At 36.3% G+C, this 16,468-nt stretch overlaps 1 protein-coding gene across 13 annotated transcripts in view; it reads right to left on the bottom strand.

Annotated features, from left to right (window-relative positions):
• Positions 1 to 9,477, bottom strand: part of KLC1 (kinesin light chain 1) — a 45,383-nt gene extending 35,906 nt beyond the window's left edge. For 12 of the 13 annotated variants that reach the window (XR_009152686.1, XM_058162794.1, XM_058162798.1 and 9 more), the window contains exon 1: positions 9,297 to 9,477. The gene's annotated coding sequence lies outside the window, so the exon portion shown is untranslated. The remainder of the gene's footprint in view (positions 1 to 9,296) is intronic. The other variant, XM_058162803.1, reaches the window with a different exon arrangement.
• Positions 9,478 to 16,468: the final 6,991 nt, after the last annotated feature.

Below are 16,468 nucleotides of genomic sequence, written 5' to 3'. Positions count from 1 at the left end.
TTTTTCTACTTTTCAGTGGAAAAAGCAGGTAGAAGAAAGTTATATCAGCATCAACTATTAGAGTTAGCGCTATTCATTAAATACTTTTCTCAAGAGTCCTGATAGGGAAATCAGTGGCTGATATGCCTGTCAAACCGGTCATGCTTTGTTGCTCCTATTTCTGATCCAATTCTTTCCTTTTCACAGAGACTGGTTTACAGCAGTAATGAGAATACCTTGATGAAGGTATCTTTTCTTTTATGTACACTGAGAGCATATGCACCAAGACAAATTCCTTGTGTGTCCAATTTACACTTGGCCAATAAAAAATTCTATTCTATTCTATTCTATTCTATTCTATTCTATTCTATTCTATTCTAAAAAGAACTATACAATAATTGTCATAGTGCTAATATATGCTCTAAATCCCAGGTAACCTCATACATTTTCATGGAATTGTGACTTTTTAAAATCAGAATTTTAGATTATCATTTGATACTCCTAGCATAAACCTCCTTATAATTTTCATAATTGGTACATACTATAAAATGATTAGTTATCAATTTGGTATTGAAAAAGGTAATATAATCCATGTTCTCATAGTATTTACTTACTCAGTAAGTAGTCCTTTTTAACTCTGAAAAGATTTTGTCCTCCTAGGTTTTAAAGTTCTGAATCCTAATTTATTTTAATTTTGTTCCTGTTTTTATTATAATTCACTTGCTTTGCTCATAAGTATCTATGTTATTGTTATATTTGACTGTAAACCCAGGAAATAAATTGGCTAAGCAGCATATTCAAATATACGAAATAAACTAGTAAGCAAAAACTCAACAATACTTCCTACCATATCATGCCAAGTTACCAAACACTGGATGAAGCCTGTCATTCCCAAATCTGACCCAGGGAAAGTACCGGTACCAGCAGATGAGCCCAGCATGTAACTCCCTCACTCCCAAAATCAATTAGGTTTATAAATGTTTTTAAAATATTGAAACTTTAACATATCTATTACTTCTTCAATCAGTTTACCTTGACAAGTCTTTAAAATACACAAACCAGAAGTTTCCAAACTTTCATCATTCACGGTGCTCAAGCTATGTATAGTGACACAGTTCCATTTACTAAGTGGTAAAATATCCCACAGCGCTCTATGATTTTGCTGCAATGCCCCAGGGTACCGCAGCATACTGCTTGAGAACAGTGGACCTAAGTACAGCTTCTATGTTTGATAAGTCTCCACATTTTTCAGGACAAGAACTTTTCTCATTACTTCCTTTCTTGTTTTCTATTTTTAACTACTGCCTTTTTTCATATACTATTAACAAATCAGATACCATCCAGATGATTTGGCCATACTGGCTGGGATGAAAAGGCTGAAATCCAAAGTAACTGGACTTTGCTTTAAAAATCTAATATTGAGAAACATTTTTACTTATTTGTCAAACTTGTATGCTGCCCATCTCATTGAAGGCAATTTTTTAAAAACTTGTTTTACTTTAGAGTAGATAAGAAATCAAATCTGCAAATACCAATTCATTTAATTTATTCTTTGTAAAAGCATCATTTCTGTACATACATGAATATATACCTAGACACCGAATATTATTGGCAAAGAAATTATGAGTCTCTTTGGTGTTATTCTGCAGTAAGTTCTATATTCTTTCTTTTTTTTAATGGACAACTACAGGTAGAGCTCGCTTACTGACTAACTCATTCAGGGACAGTTCAATGTTAAGACGGTGCTGAAAAAATAATATTACAACCAATGGCCTTATTTATAACTGTCTCAGTGTCTCTCAGTCATATGACCACCATTATAGTCAATATACATTGTCCTTTGACTGATCCATTGTTCTCCACCACCACCAACCCTCCAGAGTAGAGAGATTGGAGAGGAAGGGATTTTAAAGAGAGACCCAAAGGGGAATAGAACGGGTTATTTGCCTAGCGCAGTTGGGACTGCTGAGTCTTCCACATTCCTTCCAATGTGCATTCCTTCATTGTGTATGTGCTTACTCTCTTATAATCGCTTCTTCTCCAATGAATTTATAAACATTAATTCCTTACTGCTAATAATCCCATCACTGGAGAGAGCACTCCAAAGAGAGGTGGAGTGGGGAAAAAGGGAAGCCAAAGTAAAATCATTAGGAGACAATGTCAGAGATGTTAAATTGATTACAGTAGTTTTTGTCAGTTATGGGCAGCTGCTGCAAGCTTGCTATTATGGCAGCACAGTGAGCATTCCACAGAGCAGGGAAATGGGTAAAAAGAAAGCAGTCCCATGATTTCTCACATAGCAACCACTTTGCTTAACAATAGACTGCTGGTTCCAACTGGGATCAGTAAAGAAGATGATATAAAAAAGCAATCACTATGCTAACTCATGTATTGATCACTATTTTTCAACTGTTATATCAGAGATAAAACATTATACAGTTAGCTTTAATGTTCTAAACAGATTAACTTACTGAACTATCATACATTGAGAAATGCTTTTGAAATACCATGTTTATGAGATATCAACAAATGTTATGTTTGACACAAAGGCAGAAGTCCATGCTTTTTCAGGGTGGAGTCCCCAGTAGGTCTGTTGAGTTATTTTAAAAATCAAAAGCAGGATGTTACCTTAAAATTACATTTAATTTGGCATGAAACATTGAGGCCCCCAGTTGCCCCAACTCTATCTACCATAAATTGCTTAGACACGGCAATTGCTGGTTTGATAATAAAGTATCTTTTCTTTTATGTACACTGAGAGCATATGCACCAAGACAAATTCCTTGTGTGTCCAATCACACTTGGCCAATAAAATTCTATTCTATTCTATTCTGATAAATATGTGGATAAAACCCAATTTTATAGTTTAGAGTGATGTGCACATCCAATTCATTCAAATACTACTAAACTGAGATCAAAGTCTTCATACTGTTTACTTTAGAGTATGTGGCCTCTTTAAATCAAATTTCCCTTTAAATCACACTTTCTTGCAGAATGTAATCCCAGTTTACGCTATATGATGATTTCAGATACTGGCTGGTAAATGAAGATTAAACTAATTTCCCAGTTATAAACTGATTCACAATCTGGACATGAACTCATTATTTAAGAAATGGAGATAGTAAAGTAAGAAAGCAGGAGGTGCTTCTTTTAGCTTAATTGAAGATTATTATGCATGAAACAGACTCTTGTGCAAAATCAAGTAATTCTCAATAAAGTCAGATTTGCAGTATTCCCATGAAAGTGAAAGAGAATATTCCTGCAGATTCCTTTCAGAATTAGATAGTTCTGGTTATTTTCTGAAAGCCCACTTCAGATTATTTTGGCAGTTTAGCATAGCTATTCTTGTGAAACCTCTCTTTCCTAAACATTTTTGATTGCTCAAATTGACTTTGGGGGTGTTGGCAAATAAGTTAACTGAAGTCTGAATACAGATATCACTTCCTACACAAAACTCCCAGAGAAATATACTTTTACAGGACAAGACATAGCTGAATAAATATGTACATTTTAAAAACCTTTTACCATGTCATGAAGAACTAAGTCTGAATTACACTATTATCCAAATTAGGCATGATTTAAGTAGCAGTGGGCAATGGTTTTAGGTTGAAGCCACATTCAAACTTCAGTAATATGCTAAGAAATATACCCTAAAAGTAAACCTAACAAAAAATTAAGATGTGACAAAAGAGGAAAATGATCACAATGAAAGAGAAAGTGAACAAGGACAAGTCTATGAACAACCAAATCTTTCCAAGAAGACTACTCTACAATCTTCCATTTCTACAGAAAAAGTTATTTTTCTCACTTCTAGTCCATCACAATCAAAAAACTATTAGCAGTTTACACAAAACCAAATAAAATATATATGGTGTAAGCTTCCATAAAAAAGACAAAAAACACCAATTATAAAAACACAAGTAATAAATGTGAAAGATGGCATGCTAAAACAGAGAAAGGCTCTTGGAAACAACTCCAGCTTTAGAAGCTTCTAAATAACTTCATCTTTAGAAGAAGAAAGCTAAGCTGATCTCTTCTCAGAGGCTGCTTGGTAGGATTGGCATTGTTACTGAAAATTAATGCCTCCTCATCTCAGCTCCCCAAACTTCCTAAAAATATGAGATCAGTAAGTTTCTCCCTGTTGAATCCGATGAAATTATTCTAAATCACATAGCTATACAAAAACAAATTTGTCAAGCAATAAACCTGATTAGATCTAAAACAATGCAATTTGATAGATTACTTTTAATTACATGAAAGATGAAGTCTGTCATAATTATATAATGTTGCAATTGGCAACATGTATGGAATTATTTTATGTATTTAATGCATTTAAAGTGTTTCAGAAGCATTAATAGAAGAAGGCCTTCTCCATAGTGACTCCCTATGGAACATCATCCCTGCAGAGATAAGATTGGTCCCCATTTTGACATTCTTTTGTAAGGGCCTGAAGACCTGGTTTTCCAATGGGCCTGGGAATCCCAGAGTGAGATGGAGTTCATCAAATGGTTTATTTGACTGTTGTTGCCAGAGGGACTAGGGATTATTGCTTTTTTATTTTTTTTATATTGGGTTTTTATTCTTGTAAACTGCATAGAATTAGAGTGAGTTGGGCAGCCATATAAATTTTCTTAAATCAATTCAGCCTTGTAAAGTCCTCAACAAGCAATTACTGCAGGTTCGAGCCCGGCCCAAGGTTGACTCAGCCTTCCATCCTTTATAAGGTAGGTAAAATGAGGACCCAGATTGTTGGGGGGGCAATAAGTTGACTTTGTAAAAAATATACAAATAGAATGAGACTATTGCCTTATACACTGTAAGCCGCCCTGAGTCTTCGGAGAAGGGCGGGGTATAAATGTAAACAAAACAAAAAAAAAACTTACAGCAGTTTGTTTAGTGACCATTTGAAGTTACAACAGTACTGAAAAACTGACTTATGACCATTTTTCACATGTATGACCATTGCAGCATCCCATGGTCATGTGATCAAAATTCAGATGCTTGGCAACTGACTCATATTTATGACAGTTGCAGGATCCTGAGGTCATATGACCACCTTTTGCAACCTTCTGACGAGCAAAGTCAATGGGGAAGCCAAATTCACTTAATAACCGTGTTACTAACTTAAATGCAGTGATTCACTTAAAATTGTGGCAAGAAAGGTCGTAAAATGGGGCAACATTCACTTAACAAATGTCTCGCTTAGCAATATAAATTTTGGCCTCAACTGTGGTCATAAGTCTAGGACTACCTGTATAGCCAGTATTAAATATTACAAAATGTTATAAGAGTGAAAAGAAGTTGTTTACAAAGTAGCTTTAAATGTTTACAATCCTAATCTCTGTAATACATTAGCTGCAATTTTTGTCTAATTATAATTTTTCCAGCTTTTTAATTAAAATACCTTATTTATATTACCTATAATACAAGCTTACAGTACTTTCCAAGAAAGGCTAGAATGTTTATTATATAATTTGAAAATAGTGAAAGGGAAAAAATTATTTTCCAATGAATCACTGGCTGTGCAACAATTTTTAAGGTTGTTTTAAAAAAGCAGCTAAAACAAATCCATATTTTCTATTATCAAACATCTATTTCCACATCAGTAATCAAACCCAGAAAATAAACTGGTAACTGCTGACCTACTCATTCTTATCATTAAATTAATCCTGAAATATATAGGAACCCATGTTGTCACATTGTATATGCTTGGATTTAAAATTAAAATGTGGATATCAAAGCATGGCTTTGAAGCAGATCAAAGAAATGGAGCCAGAAGAGTAACTGCGCTAATCCACATGTCCAAAGGGAATTCAGCCTACAATAAGAAGCCAGACACTGCATTACAGGGTACAATCTAACATCCCAAGGGCACTGAGGGAAGTAAGAGAAATAAACAGATAAAATAAGAAACAAAAGGAAAGAGAAGTAGGTGCAGATTTGGTTAGATCCTTATGGGGAACTCCTTAAATAGAAAAGGAAAGCAACAATTTTTTTAAAAAGCTTCTACTATACACACTACTATATATATGCTGATCTTCATTTAAAAAAAAAGTTAGATATGTTCCATTTTCTTGCTATGTATTTAAAGGTTTAATTTGAAATTGCAAACATTAGAAAAACTAATGACCTAGTTTTTCTTAGCCTTCTTATTCTAAACCATATTTTATTTTCTTTCCGTTTTAAAAAAGCCACAAGTACGATTGTTAAAATGTTAATATTTTACAGTTGATCTTTTTATTTTAATACTTTCATATGCGATCTTCATTTAGCAATTTCAAAAATGCCATATTAATTCTATATATCAATCCTGTTATCAGACGCATGAAGATAGATTACTGCAATATAATATAGAAATGTTATTCAATCCTGACTTCCTAAAATTGACTGCATTAAATTTTGGCATATAAACTTTGCTAATTGGTATGCATTAGGGCCACACAATTCCAAGCTTCAAGCCTGATATCATCTCATATTTTTCCTGGTCAGCAATTTGCTTGCTACAATACACTTACTGGTTTATAAACACATTAGGGCTTTGCCTAATTAATCTGTTTGACCTTTACTGTTCATGATTCTTCTTTTTATCATTCCAAGACTTATAACTCGGTTTTAAATTGTTACCAGGCTTGTTTTGGCAATTTTTAGAAAAAGATATTTTCTATAATATTGCATTATTTAAATTTATTCTGAAAACATTTATACTTTTATTATTTATTTAATATAAGGTTTCAAAATTAGCTCACAAAAACATACTTAATTCCATTTATAACTTATTTGTAAAAATGCCTACTTAGACATATTAACCGTCAAATTCAACATGGTTTACTCACAGGTATGCAGATACAAGATTGGAATCTGAGTTTAATTTTTACTTTATGTTAGTATCAGGCAGTTGAGTTCGACTTACGCTACACAGCCTTCCAAAATTTCATTAAATTTCTCTACCCAAACTATTCCATATTGCAAAAGGGAATAAATACTTCCAGACAGTCCTTTAAAACTCATATATCAGTAGCCAAAGCAAAAGGTGCAGCTTTGTTTTAGCTATTAAAAATTTAGTTTTATAAATTATTAAATAAGCTGAAATCCTATCAAGATTATCCATTATAATGGATACAGATAATAAGCTTTGCTATTACATTTTTCCCATCCAAAATCTTCTAGCCATAAAAGGCCTTTTGGGGGGAAAAACTGATGGCTCTGCCTACAAACTCAAAACACAGAAAAATGGAAAACAGAACTATCATTTTTCTGGTCTCATTTCAGGAAAAAGCAAACACCCACAAATATCCAACTATTGAAGAAAACAAAGGTAAAGTATAGAATAAAAAAAACCAATTATTCAATAAAAAGATGCCAGGAAAACAATGTTTTCACAGCTTTATATCGATAATTAATCGATATAAATAATTCTACAGAGGAATTATTGAATCTGTCATTTGCACCTCTATAACTGTCTGGTTCGGTTCTGCAACCCAACAAGAAAGACACAGACTTCAGAGGATAATTAGAACTGCAGAAAAAACAATTGCTACCAACCTGCCTTCCATTGAGGACCTGTATACTGCACAAATCAAGAAGAGGGCCGTGAAAATATTTACAGATCCCTCACATCCTGGACATAAACTGTTTCAACTCCTACTATCAAAACAACGCTATAGAGCATTGCACACCAGAACAACTAGATACAAGAACAGTTTTTTCCCGAAGGCCATCACTCTGCTAAACAAATAATTCCCTCAACACTGTCAAACTATTTACTAAATCTACACTACTATTAATCTTCTCATCGTTTTCATCACCAATCTCTTTCCACTTATGACTGTATGACTGTAATTTTTTGTTGCTATCATTAAGGGTTAAATTGCAACCTATGACCATCATTTGTGTTGTAAATGTTGTACCTTTGATGAAGGTTTTTTTCTTTTTCTTTTATGTACACCGAGAGCATATGCACCAAAACAAATTCCTTGTGTGTCCAATCACACTTGGTCAATAAATTCAATTCAATTCAATTCTATTCTATTCTATTCTATTTCTCTTCTCTTCTCTTCTAATGATATTACATTAAAAATCTACATACAAATCTATGCTACATGAAGTTGTGAATGGTACACACAAGCTTTTAATAACTTTAAAAATTGCAAAACCAACCGGAAGGGATTTTTTAATGCAGAAGAAAAATAGGCCAAACTAGACAGATCCAAACATCCAAAGGATCATACTTCATTATTCTATCAGATGTCCCCATTCTTGGATATTATAAGGCCCCAAATTGCAACATAAAATTGTCAAAAGTAGGGGAAGGGCAGTAAGCACAAATGGGGGGAAGTGGGGTGATTGGTGGTCAGAGAAACACATGCCCAATGAACAAACTATTTCCTTCCTCTTCAATCTCTCTTCCTCAATTAGCTTTTTTTTTTTTTCATTCTGAAGAGCAACATCAGCAGCAGAAAAAGGCTGGCCCTTGTCCTCAGAGATTAGTCCAGCACTTACACCTACATCAGCCTTTTCTTGTAGAATGAGAAATTGGCAACAGAAGACACTTTACACAAAGAATTGCCATCAGCTTCCTAGGTCTTCCGTGTCTGGGAATATTCAATCCGGACCTGATTTTTCTTCATCTTCTTGTCTGTTGAGGTTCTCAGTCATCCAGGTCATGGTTGTCCCAAAGGTGTTTTTTTCAGGAGGCAACTGGGCTTTCTTGGTTTTTTTCCCTTTGATTTTCAGAGAAAAATTTGCAGACTACAAGAACCAGGAGCACTACCCAGGTGACCCTGAGGACACAGATAAACCTCCAAGTGCTTCAACCACCCTCTAAAAGGATGCAAATAACCAGCTGTCTGTCCTTCCATTTCCCACCACCCTGTCAGAGCTGAACAAGCTGCTTGGATGAGAAGCGAAACGCCTTCAAAGACAAGAAAGTCCAGTTGCCGCTTGGAAAAAAAAGCACCTTTGGTTCTTCATCTTCTCATGATGCTCCGCTCAACACGCCCCAGCGTGAGACATCCTTTCTTTCTTCCCTCACCCACCCAGGAACCTCTCCACACCCACACAGGACCCGCTTCTCGCTTGCGGTGCTGCCGCTGATGAGCACCACACTTTGTTCCTTCTCATCTACCCCCAATCCTACACGTCCACACGCACACGGAGCTCTTCCTACAGCTGGCGCCCGCAGCTGCCACCGCCTTGGCCGCTTAGTCCTAAGAGCGATCAGCATTTTTTGATGGGCGGCAGGCCGCCGGGTTCCCTTACAGGCGAAGAAAGGAAAAAGGATGCTGAGGAAGGCGGCGGGGACCCATGCAGATACTCACCCCTGCTCTGATCTCACCGCCCGGGTGGAAAGACCGGGCTGTCAATCACGGGGCGGGGGCGACCCCGGCACCGCCGTTGCCCACCCTACACCTCCGTTTTCTCGCAGCCGGGAGACAAATTCTTCCCGGCTTCCCAAGCCTGACTGACCGGCCTTAGCCCCACCCCTCTCCTCTCCGAAAATGGCGGTCCCTCCCGGCCCACAATTCTGCGCGTGCCCACAGCCATGATGTCACTGGTTCCGAGAAGCAGGGATGCGAAGGGCGGACGGAGAGCTGGAAAAGTTAAAGAAGCGCGAGGGAGGGATAAGCGAAGGCTTTCCCCACAAAACACGCATGCGCCACACTGCGGGCGGGGAGAAGAAAGCGGGGGTGTTGTCGGTGGCTCGCGTTGCGATGGGGACTCTCTAGGAGATGGTGGTGCCATCATTTCGTGAATGCCAATGGTGAAACGGGATGCACGGCAATAGGGGAGGAGGGGCGGTGGGATTGCCTCTTAAGTCAACAACAACCTCCAATGTGACGTCCGCCCCTCCCCTTATGGTCCCAAGCCATCTGGCAGAGCCAGGTATTCAGGCTCGTGCGGAAAGGTGGGAGCCAATTTGACTTCAGTGGGTAAGATGTTCCATAGGGCAAGGGTCTCCAACCTGGGCAACTTTCAGCCTGGCGGACTTCAACTCCCAGAATTCCCCAGCCAGCTTTGCTGGCTGGGGGATTCTGGGAGTTGAAGTCCGCCAGGCTGAAAGTTGCCCAGGTTGGAAACCTCTGCACAGGGCACATATTTATTGTTACATACATTTAGATCTCTTCGTTGTTCTGGATCTCAATCCATTGCATCAAATAACAAGTAGTACTGTATAGCCTCGAGGAACAATCTGTGTGTGTGAGGGAGGGGGTTGTATCTGCTATTTCCAAAGTGGGGGAAGAGAAAAAAAGAAAATGGTGAAAGGGGCATATAGAATGATGAACAATAACTTCAAAACAGTAGTTGGGTGTAATAACTTTGTTATACTGAGTGGGTTAATATATTCAATTGGATGTATGACTAAACGAAAAACAAGAGTTTTTATCCTGGTGCGTATGATACTATCTTGATAATTTAGGAAAGCCGTGCATTATTTTTCAGTTCTTCATTTCCTTATGAGAATATATTAAATACATGCCTATTTAAATGAATTATGATCCACAAACATTTCAGGAGTAATGAATTTGTTAATTTTTATGGTGTTGCAAAGTTCTTAACTGTTTTGTTGCCAACAACACTACCATCCTCTAGAAAATATTTCTGATATCTGAGATCCCAGGACTCCTGGTTCATTATTTTCTTCATTTTAGCGCTCAAATTTCCGAATTCTTCTGAAGTTATTTTATCCCCGCAGACTACCATTTTTCCCATTATGCTCTTGCAGCACCAATGAAGCATTTTATGTCAGATAAAATATAGGGAAAGTATAAGGTAAAGGTAAAGGTTCCCCTTGCACATACATGCTAGTCGTTGCTGACTCTAGGGGGCGGTGCTCATCTCCGTTTCAAAGCCGAAGAGCCAGTGCTGTCCAAAGACGTCTCCGTGGTCATGTGGCCGGCATGACTCAATGCCAAAGGTGCATGAAACGCTGTTACCTTCCCAACAAAGGTGGTCTCTATTTTTTCTACTTTAATTTTTATGTGCTTTTGAAACTGCTAGATTGGCAGAAGCTGGGACAAGTAACGGGAGCTCACCCCGTTACACGGCAGCAATAGGGATTCGAACCACTGAGCTGCTGACCTTTCGATCGACAAGCTCAGCGTCCTAGCCCCTGAGCCACCGCGTCCCTAAATATTAATCTGGAAAGTTTTGCATGTTTCTGTGTGTTTACAAATAATAAAAACATTCATTTTACTTAATAACTATTCTATTAAATATTTAAAACCATGCAGGTCAATACAATCCATGTGCTGGAAGATAGAAGCATTCCTATTTCTATTTTCATTACCTGTTTTTGAAGACAGCGCTGTCTTCAGAAAGAAAGAAAAGAAGTAGGAAAGTACAAAATGTTTGCCAGAAAAGCTGGATCTGAAAAGGAGACAGCAAAAGGTTGGTGCAGGTACCTGGGAGAAAAGGCAGCCGGGTGAAAAGGCTTGCTGAACCTGTTCAAGAGCGAACAAATGCTTGCTGTTGCTTCCTGAGTCTTCACCATTGTAATTTTGGTGGCTGAAAACATGGTTATAATCGAGCACTACCTGTAAACACTTACAGTAATATTTCTCTAGGAAAAAGATTGTGATTAGCTTATGGGACCTGACTTTTGGTTGTATATAAATGGTATATATGATACATACATTTTATTTATATATCCCAAAGTTTATATATACTTTTTCTCTCATTGAGATTCACCTCATTTTCCTTTTAAATGGTATGTTTCTAAAATGCTAGTTGTTTTACATATTGTTTTAGACATTCCAGTTAAGCTTGCCCTACATCTACTTTTTTATTAAATGATTTGTTGTCTTTAGATAACACCTGCCTACCAACCAAAGTGGCTGGCATTATAACTTACAAGCTCCCTGAAAGTCATAAGGGAATATTTCACAGTTGCCTTGGAAGGTAACTTGGGATTATTTTAAAAATAAAAGGATGGCACTATAGCAAAGAAGCACAAACATCCACACTAAATTGGACGATCTTACCTTTGGTTAAATGGAAAAAATAAATAATAAAAGTCCAGTTTTTAATTTTATTTTAGAGAGCTTGGACAGTGGTGTGGATCAGAAAACATTTAGAAGTTAATAATGGACACGTAATATGATTAAGCAGATAATCATTTATTCTACTAAATCAGCAACCAGCCTTTTCTGGAACAAATATCTGGAAGAAAAAAGGGCTCTGTAAATTTATATTATATTGTGTGAATCATGTCAGTATCTACACAGAACTCAACTTTAAAATTTTCTTTCCTCTTTACCTCCTATATTCAACAGTAAAATATTAATATTAATATTATACTTCAGTTGTAGTGTACATCTAGAAGGTGGTCCCTTCAAGCCCATCTGTCCATTTCTTTTTGTCTGTGTTGCTAATCTGAGTACTCAAAAGATTGCCATTGAGAGACATGAAGGTCATCTGTGTAATGTTATACAGCAGATAGAAAAATGAAGCAGATACACCCAAAATCCTCTGGTGGCGCAACAGGCTAATGCAGCCTATTATTAACAGCAACTGCTTGCAATATTGCAGGTTCAAGTCCCACCAGGCCCAAGGTTGACTCAGCCTTCCATCCTTTATAAGGTAGGTAAAATGAGGACCCAGATTGTTGGGGGGCAATAAGTTGACTTTGTATATAGTATACAAATGGATGAAGACTATTGCTTGACATAGTGTAAGCTGCCCTGAGTCTTCGGAGATGGGCGGGATATAAATGCAAAAAAAAAAAAAATCCACGATACGATTCAGATTCAGTTTCCTGTGTAAAAGGCAAAGCCTTCAAAATCTTCCCATGTACAAGGCAAGCCTAACGTTAAGTGGTTGATACTCTTTTCAGGGAAATTTATGAATTAGTTTTTCTACTGTATTATATTAGACACACACGCATACACATACTATATTCTCCTTGTCTTTTGTTCTTTTGTCCAGATCTTTGTTCTTTTTCTGTTTATTACAATTTGCTCACATTTAGTTGTGAATGCGGATAATGAAATTTGAGAATACAATACTTCTTATGAATCATTCAACAAATGAATCAGTTAGGGGAGAGGGCAGGGAAATAAATTGTCACAGGAAAATATGAAGGAATGTGAGTTATGCTTTCAATCATACACATAGCAAAAGCTCTGGCTAAAAAAGAAAATAATTAACTTGGCCCTGAAAACAGGAAGGAAATACTGACTGAATTATTTGTCTTTCTAGGTAGTCCAAGAACAATATTGGGTTCAGGAAATGACTGCTAGGATTTGATTTTTTTTTTAATATATTAGTATAATTAAGTATAATGAGGTATTTTTCAAAGAATTCACTAAAGATAGGCTAAACTCTGTTGTTGGCTAGTGACTATAACTAGTGTGAATGCTAATTTGGAAAAAATCTCCATTTTGTGAGCAGAGACAATGTATTTCTCCTGTGCTTCATCAGCTTTAAGCTTACTCTGTATAAGAGTATAGAGCTTATATGTAAAAAAATATTGTAATCTCAGGATAACATGGGATATTTTTATATATGATGCTAAGGTAGCTTACTCAGCAGATGATAGCACCAGGTTAGTTTTGTCTGTGGTTCAGAAGCTGAGCAAAGTAAGGTCTAGTTACTACTTGGATGGCAGATCACCAGAACTGTAACCTAGGTTGGAAAGTAAAAGAACCTAGGTTGTAACAAAATATTTTCTGTACTTTTTCCAATAAAATTGTGTAATACTGTAGTCTGCATGTATCCACACGAAGTCAAGTTTGTCTCAAGTACATTTTTGTATTTAGACTAACTGAACAGGTTGAGAGAAAATTTCTAGGCATTCTTTTAAAACAATACAGGTATTATGCTATGCATAGTTGATATTAAGTGCTGTTTTTTTTATAGTGCAACACACACACACACACACACACACAAACACCTCTAGCTTAAAGAAACATTACATACCAGGTGCCTATTACCTGGGAGTGAGAGCTAGTGAATTCATTGGAATTTACTAATGAGTAAGCATGGATTTAAGCTTGCTGAGCTTCATCTGTATTCAGTAAAGCTGAATATTTTTTATTTTTTTTTGTTTACATTTATACCCCGCTCTTCTCCGAAGACTCAGGGCGGCTTACAATGTATAAGGCAATTTGTGTATATATTGTGAGAGGAAATATGTTTTCATCACATCTGGGAATCAATTAGCTTTACAAAGACAATATTTGCAGACAATATATTTTGCAGACAATATTTTTTAAATTATTAAACTTTTTTGATCTGCCCGTCCCTTTTGGGGATTGTGACCTCTGGCTAGTATATAAAACTACATATTTACCTACATTCAGGTGCATATTTACAAGTTTATCACATGTACACATTTACTACAAAAGATGATTAGTATATAATGAGGAATTGGGTTTATTAACAAGATAGAGAAGGTATCTAATCTTCCTTTTGGTCAGGGTTACTTAAAGGCAGAGTCATTTCTTTTTGATTAAGCAATATTTGAGTGTTAAAAAATTAACAAATTGGAGCAATGTTTGTTAGTGGAATCCATAGAGGATATAATTTGGAAATTCTTATGCTGTAAGAATTTGTTGATCATTAAATTTGGTTTTGATTTTGATGCAATAGTTTAACACTGTGACCCTTCTATATTCAAATTATTTTCAGTCTATAAATTTCACTATACTAATATCTGATATGTAGCCTGAAACACACACCATAAAAAAAGATTCCACTAAGATTTCATGAACTACTTGACAGCAGCATCTGTAACAGTGTTTCTGAAACTTGGCACAGCAACTTTAAAATGTGTGGACTTTAATTCCCAGAATTCCTCAGCCACCAGGGCTGGCTGGCTAATTCCAGGAAAGTTCTCCTAGAATTACTATACTAACCACAAGCATCATGTTGCTAATTTTGAAAATCATTGATGTACACAATGATCATTTCACAATTCTTTTTCAGAACAGTAATCAATCAAAAATAAAACAATAGCAGTTGGTGCACACTGTATTTGTGGATTGGTAAAAGAATGATATACTTTAGAATCTCTTTGAACCAGACCATAATTATTAATAATGGAGATTATAGTTTCCCTACCAGATCCAATTGGATTCATAGTGAAACCTTCTACTGGGATTCGAGATTCAACAAAGTGATATCTGAGGCCAAATGGCATCTGTGTTGTCTCACATTCACAAGAAATTGGGAGAAAAGGGTACCGAATAATCGTACACAATCCTCTTCAGATCCTCTTTTTTATTCCGTAATGAGACCACCAATGGGTTAGAAATTAGGAATGAGGATGCTGTTAATATAGAAATTGAAACACTAAGACGCTGATAATAATATGCCATGAAAGCACTCTTCTTTTACATAATTAAAAATACTCTGGTTTATAAACACACATTCTGTAATAGCAGTTGCAATCATAGAGACATTCATAAGAGCTTTTAGTTTAGTCTTAATCAGCCTCTTCCTTCTCCCTCATCCTCCTCTTTTATTCCAGTGAAATGAATACTTCAATGGAGAGATCCAGTGAATAGCAGGAAACAAAAGACATGCTTGGAATGCAATAATCATTTCCCATTAAACACCATGTAGAATTTACAGACAAGATGTTTCATCATAGAACTCACAATCTTACTGAAAAATACTAGACATTTAAAAAAATTAACTTTGACTGAAAATCAAACATTTTTGTTATTTTTTATGGAGACCCAATGTCAACGATACTTTTTTTAAAATTTGCATTTATATCCCGCCCTTCTCCGAGGACTCAGGCAGCTTACACTATGTTAGCAATACTTTCCTCATTTGATTTGGACATTACAGCAGCAAATCAATTCTGAAAAATCCATACAGTATTCTGAATAGGTGATACAATATCAGTAATGATAATTCAGAAGCTGCTTGGATTAGAATTATCTTTACCTCAGGGTTGCAAAAGAATACAAAATTCAGGAATCAAAGAATTCTTCATCTAGGCAATTTGTTGGTTTTTTTAAATGGGGGGGGAGGGGGATAATGGGACAACATTAAAAAAAACTTGCCAGTGAAGAATTTCTGAAACTTAAGTTTACATGTAGTTCTATAACTCTTATATTGTCTAACAAAAGGATTGCCATGTACAGTACTGGCTTTATTTTTCTTGTGGCAATATAATTGCCTTTGGTGAGTCTGTGCATATACATTTTGAGCATACAGATCCCCTATTCATCTGGAGCTACTAGCATCCTCTAAAGAGCTGCCCTAGAGGGAGATAAAATCAGCCAAACCTATTATTAGAATACTAATGTCTGCAGGAGATGGAATGGAATGGATAATAGAAGTTGCTTTCACCTGCTTATTTATTTCCTTTACTGGAGGAAATGTGCCTGTGAATAAAAGCAATATTTCCATGTATGGAAAGAACGACAATCTGAATCCATTAGAAGTACTGCTCTATGCAAAATCCACCAGGAGCCTTTCTATTCAGCCAGAAGTCGATCTCAATTAGCCTGTTTTCAGTATAAATAAGTTGGCTGCT

The sequence above is a fragment of the Ahaetulla prasina genome, chromosome 1 (genome assembly GCF_028640845.1).
Source record: "Ahaetulla prasina isolate Xishuangbanna chromosome 1, ASM2864084v1, whole genome shotgun sequence".
Classification (NCBI taxonomy): Eukaryota; Metazoa; Chordata; class Lepidosauria; order Squamata; family Colubridae; genus Ahaetulla; species Ahaetulla prasina.
This window is presented reverse-complemented; position numbering and strand designations above follow the sequence as displayed.